Source organism: Emys orbicularis, chromosome 1, assembly GCF_028017835.1.
Source record: "Emys orbicularis isolate rEmyOrb1 chromosome 1, rEmyOrb1.hap1, whole genome shotgun sequence".
NCBI classification, from domain to species: Eukaryota; Metazoa; Chordata; order Testudines; family Emydidae; genus Emys; species Emys orbicularis.
This window is the reverse complement of record NC_088683.1, coordinates 273,525,908-273,540,153: the sequence shown is the minus strand read 5'-3', so window position 1 is coordinate 273,540,153 and position 14,246 is coordinate 273,525,908.

Sequence of the window (14,246 nt, the reverse complement as noted above, 5' to 3'; positions counted from 1 at the left end):
TTCATTATATTCCTCTTCTTAGGTGAATGTATAATCTAACCATTATTTTAGGTTTCAGAGGGGTAGCCATGTTAGTCTGTATCAGCAAAAACAATGAGGAGTCTTTGTGGCACCTTAGAGTCTAACAAATTTATTTGGGCATATAGCCCACAAAAGCTTATGCCCAAATAAATTTGTTAGTCTCTAAAATGCCACATAATTTTAGGAACTCCTTCGTGGAGACCTGTAAACTATTCAAGTCTGATAACTGGGGTTTCTGTCATCACAGGGTAGAGATGACTGAATTTCCCCCCAGGCCAGCCAACTCAGAATAAAAGAAGGGGGGGGGGGCTACTACGGAGATCCAGTCTGTTACATTGAGAAGATCCACAGGAGTGAAGCTGCACTCCTGCAGAGCTATTAAGTTTAGGATAAAAAAATCTCTGTTCCTGTATGTTTTAGGAGCTGCATCAGAGCAAAGCTTCATTCAGTACAGCCTAAGGGGATATATCAGGCCTATGATTAACACATAGCTTCTGTTACTCAGAGTTCAGCAAATCAAGGTACACTTTATTAAGAGGGTCTGTTATTCTAAAACCATTGATTGTGGGCCAAACTGAGGGAGATCTAAATCAATGTAATTTATACCTTCCAGACTCCTTAGCACCTACCTTTTGGCAGTCTAGAAAATCACAACATTGCTATCCACAAAGCCTGAGTTAGGTGCTGAGGTTTCATATACAACGGAAGGGGAGAGATAGGCACCATAGAATGCTACTCACAAAGTCAGCATGTTAGGCAGGGAGATAGCCAATGGGAAATGCCGATGAGGCATGTATCATAAACTCTGCCCCCGCACAGAAATAAAGCCCCAACTCTGGGTTGTAGAGGCACATTTCTCTGCTTACTATCCACAGCCTGGTGGAAGATAGGTGCTCCTCCGCCTAACTCACATGTGGGGCCTGAGCCAGTAGGTTTTGCTCTGAGGCCACCTAACTCCACACAAAACAGTTGGGGGAGGGAGGGAGAGGGTCCTCCCTTACAACAGTGGTTAAAGCACTCAGCCAGGATGTCAGCGACCCTCCATTTCAAGTTCCTCTCTCTGCCTGATGAGGAGAAGGGATTTGAATAGGACTCTACTACCTCTCAGGTGAATGCCTTAACTACTGAGCTATATAGTCACTCACTCTCTCTGGCCTAATTAATATTTAATTATTCAATTAGTTACAGTGGAACAACTTCAATAGGAGAGACTGAGGGAGCCCTATATTAGAATATACCCCCCGCCCCTGACCAATGGTGAGGTCACTCACCTAAGATAGAGAAAAGCCCTGTTGAAATCCCTTCCCCTCTTTAGGCAGAGGCAGGATTTGAACTGTGGTCCCAGGTGATACCCCAACCACTGGGCTACCAGCAAGGGCCTCCTGCCCCTCCACACAAGGTGTTTCGTACCTATGAGTTAGGTGGCTGAACACCTATCTGTCTATCACTCTTGGGCTTAGGCAGGAAATAGGCAGAATAAGGCAGCCGTGTGCATGCCCAGAGGCAGAAACATAGGCACCCAGGAAATTTTTACTGCAAAACGTTAGGCTCCAGGTGAGTTTAGGTGTCTACAGTTAGTAGCAGCTGAGCCGCAGTTTCATGGGTTGTAACGGCACCTTTATCTGGGAGTTAGACAACTAATTACCTTTGTGGATCTGGGCTGCTCTCACTTACCAAGCTACAAATTACAACCCTCACCTCCCATGTACACCTCACCGGTGAATTTGTCCATGGCAACTAAGCTGATGTAAGTGACATGAAAAGGGGCTGGAAGAGAGAATGCTTCATGCTAGTTTATATAGGATAGCTTTGAGTATAGTTTCTACATATAGTCCATTACATAAATAAATAAATAAACAGTAAGGAATAGCGACAACAAGCTTATGTTATATAAACGATTGTAATTAAAAACATCAAATAAACAACTTGTTTTAATACTCAATTCCCCCCCACAAGCCATTAAACAGAAAGAAAATCTCAGTTGCTAACCTTAAATATATCTCTGTAGTTCAAAGAAAATACTGAAAAGGCATCTAAAAGATGAAGTTTGGAGAACTATGTGTTTCTTATTTTTCTCTCTCGTGGTGAACTGAACCTAATTTACAGAGCAGCCTGGATTGGGACTCAGTTATGCTACATGCTGTACAAACCCTTAAAAAAACATGATTCCTGCGTTGAAGTGTTTACCGCAGTGGTAAACCCACGGGCCGCCACTTCCCACAGCTCCCATTGGCTGGGAATGGTGAACCATGGCCACTGGGAGCTGTGGGCAGCTGTGCCTGTAGATGGTCAATGTAAACAAAGGGTCTTGTGGCCTGCTAGTGGATTACCCTGATAGGTTGCAGATTGCCCACCACTGGTTTACAGCCTAATTTGAGATAACTCATAACAAGACAGCATGAAAAACAATAGAAGAGAAAGGAGAGGGTAGAACAAGAGTAGATTTCAGGGCTGGATTAAAAGAATTCAGGACCGTAGACACACCGTGAGATAGGGATTGCCCTGGCTGTGGCACCATGGCCCTGCTGTCCTAATTTGGAGTAGTGGTAGCAGTGCCCTCCCCTTCTAGAGAGGCAAGGGTAGTTGCATTGGACCCCCTTCTCACCCAGGAGCAGGAGTGCATTCTCCCTGGGAAGAGATATGAACAGCAGTCTCCCTTATTACACCTCTACCCCAATATAACGCAACCCGATATAACGCACATTCGGATATAACACGGTAAAGCAGCACTCCAGGGGGGCGGGGCTGCATGCTCCAGCGGATCAAAGCAAGTTTGATATAACGCGGTTTCATCTATAACGCGATAAGATTTTTTGGCTCCCGAGGACAGCGTTATATCTGGGTAGAGGTGTACTTACTCCAGGAGCTGTGGTTTATCTACTGGAGTGGGTGGACCAGACCCACTGTGCTCTTCATCTCTTACCATACCCAGGGTTTTCTGCTGGGCCCCCTGACAGCAACCAGGCTTGTTGCTAACACCCCATTGGGATACACTTGGCACTATACCCCAGTCTCAGAGCTATCATTTCAGGCTGTCTGCAGACTCAGGTAGACATAACTGCATTGGTTTCACGTGGGGCATATTTTCAAGATGTTCTTCACAACCATGAAGGCTAAAAATTGAGGGGGTTGTTTGTTTGTTTTTAATGAAAGCTGGGATTCTGACAATCACATGACTCCAGGAACTGGAGCTTTAGGAATAGGCCTTCAGCCCCTATGCCTTAATCTGGCTTTGGTAGGTTCAGTAAATTCACATACATTTTCAGTCTAACAATGTGGGTATAATTGCAATTATACCAATATTTCTTGTGTCTACTAAATTTCATAGTTTATGGTATTTAATGTAGAGTATATAGTTTACCATCTTCCATAAGAGTTGGGACTAGGCCATATGCACATGCTTGCTTTTTGTATACTGATATATGTCTAATTAAGAGAAGATAAAATTATTTTGCTCTGGAGGAAAAGATTGTTATCTGAATGTGTTTCTCTACAACTATTATGGAAACTTGAGTGATAACTGGCTTGGTGACATACCTATGATCTTATAATGAACAGAATATAGAAACTAATACTGCACATTAAATTGAGTAAGTTAAATCTCTTTCTATTACCTCCTTCTTCCACAGCACTAATGGAAAGTTCAGCTTTTCACGGCAAGTTAAATGAGAACTAAAGGACGATGAAGCAGACAAGATTAAATGAATTCCAGGAGACATTAGTGTTGGTGGCTTGCTTGCATTTTTCCTCCCTGTACACTTATTTGACTTGCGTTCTTCCCTCTAGTTTGGTGCTATGTGTGTTGTTTTTGTAAAATGAATCTTCCACAAGCCATAGGGGCTACTCTTCTGTTGACTCTACGTGTATGTGCATAAAACACCAAGTTTCCAATTAGGATCCTTGTGTGCTCGGTAACTATGACAAATCAGTACTGACAGACTAAAAGCCTTGTAGCTGAAAAGAAAAATGTCACACTGCTGCTGTGTCCAATATAAAAACACCACTCCATCATTTCTCTTAACCTTTGATGTCTAAGCTGCATCTCCAAAATCAGCCAGCATTTAAACAGAATACTATTCATGAGTGACTTAACTTTTTGGTTGTACACCATTAAAATATCTAACTTAACTTGTGTAAATATGAAATTAATGCTAGACAGGTTAACCTGAACTCTTCCCTATGAAGTTAGAAGGAAATGCTACTGGTTTTGGTAGTTTGATATTACATTAGAAACCATTGTAATAATACAGTCAAACCGTTAATGAAAATTAGGTTTGCAATAGTTTTGATTGACTTCATTCAAGAAATAGTTTGGGTGTGGAAGTAAGAACAAATAAAGACCCTGCACAAGATATGGTGCTCTTCTGGTGAGTCACCAAGTTCTAAAACCCATACTCAATTTTCCAGTTAATTTTTGCTGATTCATGCTGGCAGGGTGTCCAGTTAGTTCAGGAGGTAAAGATGTGGGGGTGTTTCTTTGGGTCTAAAGGAAACTAAAGAGTTTGGTCAGAAGATAGAGATGGGGAAGGATGTATTAGGTCAATTTCCTTACTAGCACTGAATTATTCCCTGTCTTGGATTTACTTGTGTTTTGTCCTATCTAGTTTTAAAATGTGCTAAGTGATAGGGTTTCTACTATTATCTTGTGGTGACTTTTCTTTTATTATATGGAGATATACCTATCTTGTAGAACTGGAAGGGACCTTGCAAAGTCATTGAGTTGAGTCCAGTCCCCTTCCTGGGTTTAGCAGGCCCATGCTCAAACCACTGAGCTATCCATCCCCCCCATATGCCTTTTACTATTAAGATTTTCATGATATTCAGCCTAAATTTTCCCTTGCTTAGTTTCATCATATTACTCTGTGTTCTATTCCTTTTTAATATGGTAAGTCATTCCTTTCCCTCTGTGTTGTCAAATATTTGTATACTGTGCCCTTAGTCATTGTTTAGCCAAGCTAAACATAGTTGATATTTAATCTTTCCTTATGTCAATCTGACATTCCCGCTAATTATTTTTGTCTATGGAATCTGTGAGATGCTATGTGCTGTACAAACATAAAGGAAGACACAGTCCCTGCCCCAATAGGTGTACAATCTAGACAAATAGAGAGGTAGAACAAGGTAAAGTGATTAATGTGGTGAATGGCCTTATCTTGATATGTTTTTGTGATTGCTTCCATTTTTTTTAATTAAAACCTCTTTCCCCATATGCAGTATGTGGGGAAACAAAAACAAATAAATGACTGAATGAGGGAATTTCTATTTAAATTGAGCTCTTTGAGACCCATCATGACTGAGAAATTTGTATGCATCCTGACTTGCCTATGTGAATAGATCTGACTCACAGGTGTACACCTTTGCTATCTAACAGTAGCAGACCATTTCTAGAGTGTGAATGTGATCTTATTGTCCTTATCCTCCTCTTGTCTCTCTTAAGCACTGAGTACTACTATTTTGGACTTCCATACAACTTGCTCTGTTAGATACAAAACTGGGACCTAGACAGGTTTTGGGAGTGGATGATTGAGGGGGTTGGTAATCAGAAATATGCCAGTTGAAAACCACCCCTGTTTTCTCTTCATAGTGACTTAAAATTGTTGCTATCGGTTAGCAAGCATGAAATGAGTTGGTGGTTGATGCAGTTTGTAGTGTATCTGGGATCAACACCAAAAATTCTATCTCAATTACAACAAAATAAATGGTTTTAGTGAGTGCCGTGTGTGTGCGTGTGTGAGTGAAATACTGTAACCTCTCATTCTTGGATATGGATCCTACTGAAAAGGATCAAGACCCATTGATGATTGATTGGGTGTAGGCACTGGGTTAGGCAGAAGTTTGCACTGCTGTTGGAGCTTCTCTGGAGGACATTCAGTCTTGCACTTGTAATAAGTACTAGCCCCTTGAATGTCCTTAAAAAACCTATTGTAGCACTGAGTATTGTGAAGAAAAAAGTCTTCCAAAATCTTTATTTGTTTTAGAACTTATGGAACTTGTTACTTTTCCTGAGTATTTGGGAGCACTAAATTATTAAACTTAAATGTAGTATTTGTCTCTCCTCTCCAGTTAGGTCCTGCCTGGCAATTTATTCAGCTGGGTTCAATGAAGCACAAGGAGATTGAGTGACATATCTAGAGGAATGTCTGCACAGTAGCTGTGCTTTCCATTGTGGGTAGGCAGACATGTGCTAGCTCTACTCGACTAATACCTAAAAAAAGCAGTGTGGCCATTGCGGCAGGGGTTGTAGCTTGGGCTAGCTGCCTTTGTATGTACCCAGGGGATTGGCTGGGATTGTACTTAGGTGGGTAGCCTGAGCTGCCACTTGTGTCACCATGGTTACACTGCTATTTTTAGGTACTAGCTTGAGGAGAGCTAGCACATGTCATGTCTGCACTGGGAATCCCAGCTGTTGTGTAGACATACTCTAAGATCACAACATGATTGAGTGGCTCAGCTCAAATTAGAAACCAGGATTTTTGGCTCCCATCTAATTGAACATAAGAACATAAGAACATAAGAAAGGCCGTACTAGGTCAGACCAAAGGTCCATCTAGCCCAGTATCTGTCTACCGACAGTGGCCAATGCCAGGTGCCCCAGAGGGAGTGAACCTAACAGGCAATGATCAAGTGATCTCTCTCCTGCCATCCATCTCCATCCTCTGACGAACAGAGGCTAGGGACACCATTCTTACCCATCCTGGCTAATAGCCATTTATGGACTTAGCCACCATGAATTTATCCAGTCCCCTTTTAAACATTGTTATAGTCCTAGCCTTCACAACCTCCTCAGGTAAGGAGTTCCACAAGTTGACTGTGCGCTGCGTGAAGAAGAACTTCCTTTTATTTGTTTTAAACCTGCTGCCTATTAATTTCTTTTGGTGACCCCTAGTTCTTGTATTATGGGAATAAGTAAATAACTTTTCCTTATCCACTTTCTCAACATCACTCATGATTTTATATACCTCTATCATGTCCCCCCTTAGTCTTCTCTTTTCCAAACTGAAGAGTCCTAGCCTCTTTAATCTTTCCTCATATGGGACCCTCTCTAAACCCTTAATCATTTTAGTTGCTCTTTTCTGAACCTTTTCTAGTGCTAGAATATCTTTTTTGAGGTGAGGAGACCACATCTGTACACAGTATTCGAGATGTGGGCGAACCAAGGATTTATATAAGGGCAATAATATATTCTCAGTCTTATTCTCTATCCCCTTTTTAATGATTCCTAACATCCTGTTTGCTTTTTTGACCGCCTCTGCACACTGCGTGGACATCTTTAGAGAACTATCCACGATGACGCCAAGATCTTTTTCCTGACTCGTTGTAGCTAAATTAGCCCCCATCATGTTGTATGTATAGTTGGGGTTATTTTTTCCAATGTGCATTACTTTACATTTATCCACATTAAATTTCATTTGCCATTTTGTTGCCCAATCACTTAGTTTTGTGAGATCTTTTTGAAGTTCTTCACAATCTGCTTTGGTCTTAACTATCTTGAGTAGTTTAGTATCATCTGCAAACTTTGCCACCTCACTGTTTACCCCTTTCTCCAGATCATTTATGAATAAATTGAATTGAATTGCCCTAAACACTAGACCATACTCCTTTTTGTGTACATAAAGCAAAAATATTTTCAATGGAGTAAAAAAAGGAACAGTGTAGTGTGCCTTTCCTGGTAGTTAATACTGTATTGTCTCAGAAAGAACATCTCCTTATTCATCAGCATCACTTCCATATGTTAAAGATAAAAGACCATTCCAACACCACATTATTCTAGTTTTGTGCCAATGTAATTGTGCTGGCTTCAATGGAGTTACACTAGCTGAACCTGCAGTGGTAGAACAGACCCTAGAAATACTGGCAAGCCAAAGAGGATTGTATAGAAACTCATGAGTCTTAGGGCTTGTCTACATGGTGCAGTAATGCTCACCAGGGGGATGTGAATTCTAATGTGCACCTATTTGTTGTGCGCTAACTGTGTTGATCCTGCTGGCATGCATTTGAAAGTTTCCCAATGTGAATTAACACAGTATTGTTTTATGTTAACACACGCTAGGAAACTTCCAATCCATGCCAGTAGGATCAGCACAGGCCAGTTTGCGCAAATCACATAGGTGCGCATAGAATTCACACCCCTCTGGTAGCATTACTGCACCAAGTAGACAAACTATTAGGTTCATTTGTAATGGGAGATTCCACATTACTAAACTTTTTGGGGGATTCCAGATTCTTTCTCAGCATGAGAGACTAAACAACATTTTTCACTGGCTTCTGAAAATGAACAGTGAGAAATCAAACAAGCCAGGTGAAAAATCCTTAAAAAAACTGAATTTAGACATATTGTAATCAAACAGAATGAAAGGCAAGTGAATTATCCTCTGTTTGTGGATAATGCTGTATTAAATGAGACAGTCAAAAGCTACAGATACATTTTGATACCTTAATCATTAGTTTTGCAATCATTTATCTTCCTTCTACTATGAGTCTCACTGGCCAAATCAGGTATGAGGGCCAGACCCTGCACTCCTTTACTTGCATAAATGGTCTTTACTCACATGCATAATCCCATTGACTTCAGTGGGATTATTGATGTGATCAGGTGTTTGCTAGATTAGCCCATAAATGTCTATTGGAAATACAAGGGGTAAAATAATGTATTAAATTAGTACTACTAACTAGTTGCATTAATTAATTAATACTACTTTACCTGTAAGTGATAGCAACTCTTGCTAGAACTTTTATTGGTCTCAGGAGCTAACTTGCATCCAGAGGATGTACTGTCACTAGATGTTTGTTTTATCTCTTGGCAGTTCTCCTGTTTGTCTCCTGGAAGGATATTCATAAATATTTAAGAGACACCACTCCCATGCATGACATAATCCATCATAGGTGCACCTCACAGGAAGCACTTGACACCTTACTGGCTTGGATCTCAAGGGATAAGCTTGCTATTTTTACACTTATGTTTTTTTGTTGCATTTTATTCCTTTACCCTTTCATGTTCTATCTCTAACTTTTATTCTAGTGTGTCAGACACCTAAAACATTTATAGTCCATGATGCCCATATGTGGAGAACGGGGGAGATTCCAATACTATCTTTGTATGAATATTGTATACCACAATTTACTTGCTTGATGTAACTCCACAAAGGCTGAGTAATGTCAAAAGCGCAAACAGGAAATGAAACAAGAACTAGAGGTAAGATAGTCTCCAGGGAAAATACTTCAAGGATCCTTAGGAGAACAATAGGAGGGTTATGGATTGGGAAATGCCTACCTCCTTGGCTTCAGCCAGGTTAATAGGTTTATTTCTCCAGGGCTGGGGCCTAAGATCAAAGAGACAATGACCAGTGAAAGGTCTAAGCCTAAAAGGAAGGGTAATTGGTTGTCAGCCACTGCTCAAGGGAGAGATCCTGTCAGAGATACACTGAGAGGGGCAGAGCTGCTGCAGGATATATCTGAGGCAGCTGTGCTCACAAGCTTTGAGAGGTGTGATTAGGCAAGACCAATGCAGGTAAACCTTTTGTCATCTTTACCATTTTTGCTGCTTGCTGTGCAACTTTGGGCAAATGGACAATATGTCTGTTTGGAAGGAGCTGTTTTGAATCACTTTAATCAGCCACTAGTCATAGGCACCTGAAGGAGAGCGTCTTGCATTTACCAATTCCATCAGATTAACACAGTTGAAAACAGTGGGGCCGCCATCCCAGAATCCAGTCTAAGAGTGGTAGAACCTCTCCATTGCCCCCACCCCCAGAGACTGGAGATAATGTGAGGGGTGGAGATAATGTGAGGGGTGCACTCATGGGGAACTGTAAGGGGGTGTTGTAGCCCGGTGAACCAGGCTAAAGTGGGATGAACTACGGAGTGCCACTCTGAAAGGAGCCTGGGTAGTGGCCTATCATTTGGAAAAAGTGCCCATGGGAGAGCTCACAGGTGCTGCTTACCCCTGAATTGCCAAAAAGAGATCAGTTATGTATTTCTGAGGAGGATAGGGGAGACTGAGTGTATGTATATAGGTGGTGGAGTGTCCAATTAGACCTGTTTATGATAGCATCTCTTAAGGCCTCCCTCCTAACCTATTGCCGAAGGCAAGAAATCTGTCCTTCATTTTCAATACTCACCAGTCACATGTTCATTCCTATAGAAGGAGGAGAAGGATTGCAAATGTGAGCATGCTTTCCTTTAAAGGATAGAGTTTTCACTGAAATTGGGACACAAGACAAACTTTTAGAAAATGAGATTTCTTTCTTAATGGGACAGGTAGCTTGAGGAATTTGATTTTGCATGGTTTCTCTCAAGAAAATGAATATGGTAATCTAAAATGCTGCTAATTATCAAAGAGATCATGGTTTAGATACCACTTAGGCTGTGTTGTAGTGTCTCCATTGTTTTGATACAAAGATTCCAGACACCAAAAAAAAAAAAAAGATTGATTTCCTCAGTGATGAAGTACAATAAACAAAAAGGTTAAATTCAATTCTCGTACAAACAAACAGCTAACACTGATCTTAATGCAAGTTGCAGCAACATATCTGAGGACAAAATGTAGCCTTATTTCTTCTTAGCTTTCCTGACTTTTGTACACAGGTTATCACTCGGTAATTACGGGATGTGAGCACGATGGATAACAGAGAGGAAATCCTTCACAAGATGAGAATAAACAAGGATGCTGACACTCAAGGTATTGGGATTTAAGATGTTGCCCCTCCCCCTCTGAGATTTTACCTCCTCCTCCCCCTCTATCTATTTCTACAGAATTTAAGTTTCTATGTAGTGGTGGTTGTACCTTGTGAGGGCCCTCTCCATGGGGTGAATTTCAGTGGGAAGCCAGAGAAGGGAGCTGGGAAGGCAGTGCAGCACAGCTGAGGAGATGAGACCAAGGGCAATACTGAATGGGACCTGGGGAGGCAGGAGAACAGCATTAGTGCCTAAGATTTCTCCCTTGGGGCTCTGTTAAGATAAAGCTGAGATGGGAAGGAGGGCTGGAAGTGAGGCCCAGAAGCAACATATCAGGATGTGTTTGGAGGGGGCGAGGGGGAGCTGTAGAATTAGGGGTTAGTTTCTCCCTCTCTCCAGAAAGAAGAAATTGAAGAGCTTTTGTATAGACTGTATTTGGGGAACACTAGCTAGGTACTATAGCCACACTAGTCTGGGATGTAACCGGAGTAGTTGGGGAGTAAAACTTTCAAGACACAAACTCTACAACTAGCAAGATACTGGAAACAAACTCTTTAGGGCACAGTCCAGGAAAGAGGAGGCTATTTTCCTTTGCTTTATGGGGGCTGATATTGAGACTGCTCTTGTTCTTTTTTAATTCAGTGGCAAAACTTACATTGACTTCAGTAATGCAGTACTGAGCCCATGTTGTGTAATTTTCAGGCTGCTGACTTTCCATGACACCTCATTGAGTTATTCCTGAGTAAGAACTGATTGAGGTTTGCAGGATTTTAACCCAAGACTTTATCCATGCTCTGCTTTTCTCCCAACACACTCTGTTACAAAATGCATTCAGATGCTACACTGATGAGCATCATTTAAATACATAGAAGCAAAAGCAAATAGTGTGTATGTCATATCCTCGGTAAGTATTTGATTAAAATATCAATCATTATTGCATTTAAGTGCCCATTTATAACCGGTTGATTAAATTCCTTTGCTGAAACATAACTGTGTTGTATAATAAAGTAGGTATGTCTTGCATAGCTCTGATATACCCCACCACCACCACCCCCCAAAAATTAATCACTTAATGACAGATTCTGAAGTTAATGGAGTTACTGTAAGGCCTGGTTTGCATCATTTTTGTGCCGGTGTAACGATATCAGTTAGGGGTATGATTGATTAGCATTATAATTATACAGCTACATCCCCTAGTGTGGATGTAGTTATACCAATATAAATGTGCCTATTACCACTACAACTAAAGTGGTACAACTTGTGTATAGACAAGGCCTGAGATTAGGATCAGGATCTTGACATTGAATTATCATATTTAATTTTAAATTAAATGTATGAAGTATACTTTGGACACTTGCAAGTGTTTTAGCAAAGATTGAGTGTAGTGGCCTAGGTCTTTGGATTTGTAGCTCATCATTAATCATTCTGTCATAGTGGCATTCATTTTGAATTCAGACTGCAGTGTGAATTTCTTTTATTTAATTTGGCAAAAGTGCATGATTTACACACATTTAATATTTACTTTTTTTTTTTACTGTAGCTAGGCAATCTTCAGGCAACTTGTCAAGTGGCCTACATTTAATATAATTCTGATGTTCAAGGTGATCTGGTTTGAGTAGGTGTGACGGATTAACTCTTATCTTCAAGTTGGTGTCATTAAGATTCTTCAGACACTATCAGTAAAGGCTCATTTAACATGCATCCTTTGTTTCTCTTCCATTACAATGAGAACTCTCACACTCCTCCTGCAACAGAAAACAGCTGAGTTCTGGTGCATCCACTTGGGGATAATTCCTACTCTCCCGCTCCCTATTTGCACAGGTGTGCAATGTCCAAAAACCAGTGGAACCAACATAGTTGTGTTACCTAGGACCAGGAAAATCATGGAGGAGCCATGCAGGGCAGGTCTAGTTCCCCTCTGTGTAGGAATGGAGGGAAAAATGCAGGACACTGGCAGGAGTTTTGGGAGTGGCAGGATAGGAGTCTGAAGGGGGTGGAGAGCTAGATCCTGTGGAGAAAATGGTATGTGCTTTTGTAAATAAAGTATGTTTCATAATGCACACACACACACAGGTCAGAATTAAAGCTGTACAAACACCCTTAATTCTGGCATTTCCTAACTGTTGAGCGCTTGTCTTTGCAACATTAACCTTCTTTTAATATAGCTTTTTATGTAGTTTTATATATAAAATCAGGCAGTGACCACTACTTCAGCTCTGAGGCTTCAAAATGGCTTTGGAGCTGTTCAGTCATATGGCACTGGGTTTGGGAGGGGCAATTCCATCCTTTCCTTCCCGAGGGGTGGAGGGATGGTATGAGGGAATAGGTCCCTATGTAATGCCCATTTATTCAGGCTATGTACAGGGGTTAAGAATTTGGCTTATACTAAATATAGGATATGGCATTCCCACATGAATCCTAATTGCATTAGTAATTCAATGAAATTAATATATCAATGTCAAGTTACTGTTATCTTTTAGGGGAAATGTAGAACGATGGAATATAATATTTTGAGGCCTTAGGTAAAATTTTTATTTAAATTTATGCTAGCTGCCACCCAATCTAGGTTTTTCCTTCATTTAGTTTTTTTTTATTATGCTATTTATATAGTCAGCATAAAAGTTTCATTATTTGTTTTGTCCCCCCTCCTCCATATCAGTTTTAATTAGTATGGTAGTTTAGCTAAGATTATGTTGATGCATAATTATTTTAATGAAATGCTAATAGAAAAGAATAATATCCAAAAAAACACCCACAGCTCTGATCTTGTTCAATGAAGTATAGAATCTTACTTTAACTAGGTTTGTCATGAGTGATTTTTTGTCAATCAGAATTTAGACTTACTAAGGCTTGGTCTACACTAACCCCCCAAGTCGAACTAAGGTACGCAAATTGAATTCGACATACCTTAGTTCGAACTTACCGCGGTTCAGACGCGGTCCACACGCGGCAGGCAGGCTCCCCGTCGACTCCGCGGTACTCCTGTCGCTGAGCTGGAGTACCGCAGTCGACGGCGAGCACTTCCTGGTTCGACTTATCGCGTCCAGACCAGACGCGATAAGTCGAACCCAGAACTTCGATCCCCAGCCACCGAACTAGCGGCTGGGTGTAGACCAGCCCTAAGGCTGGTGTCACTTTTGATCTCCTGTGTTCTAACTTGGTAGTCTTAGATATAGGAAGTAAAAGAGATTGGGGGGTAGGGGAAGCGTATTAGATCTGAGGGTCCCTGATACTGAAGATCTTGGACATGAACTAGCACTCCCAGTACCTTGGAGTAGGTCACCGAAAGAGGAAGTGTTTCACATATGGTGTTCATCCCTTGAGCCTGAGTTGGATGAGAGCACTGCTTAAAGCTGTCCTTACTGAGGAATTTCTTAGAGCCCAACTGGATGGGTCTGGAACCAAGTTTTGGCCAACTGCTTTGAGATCTTTGACTCCAGCAGTTGCTTCAGTGATGAGGCATACAGAGGCACCACAAAGAAGAGCTCTTCATTTTGAGGTCTCAAGGTCTATTAAGAAACCCAAACTATTTATCTGCAGGCAACTTCTTC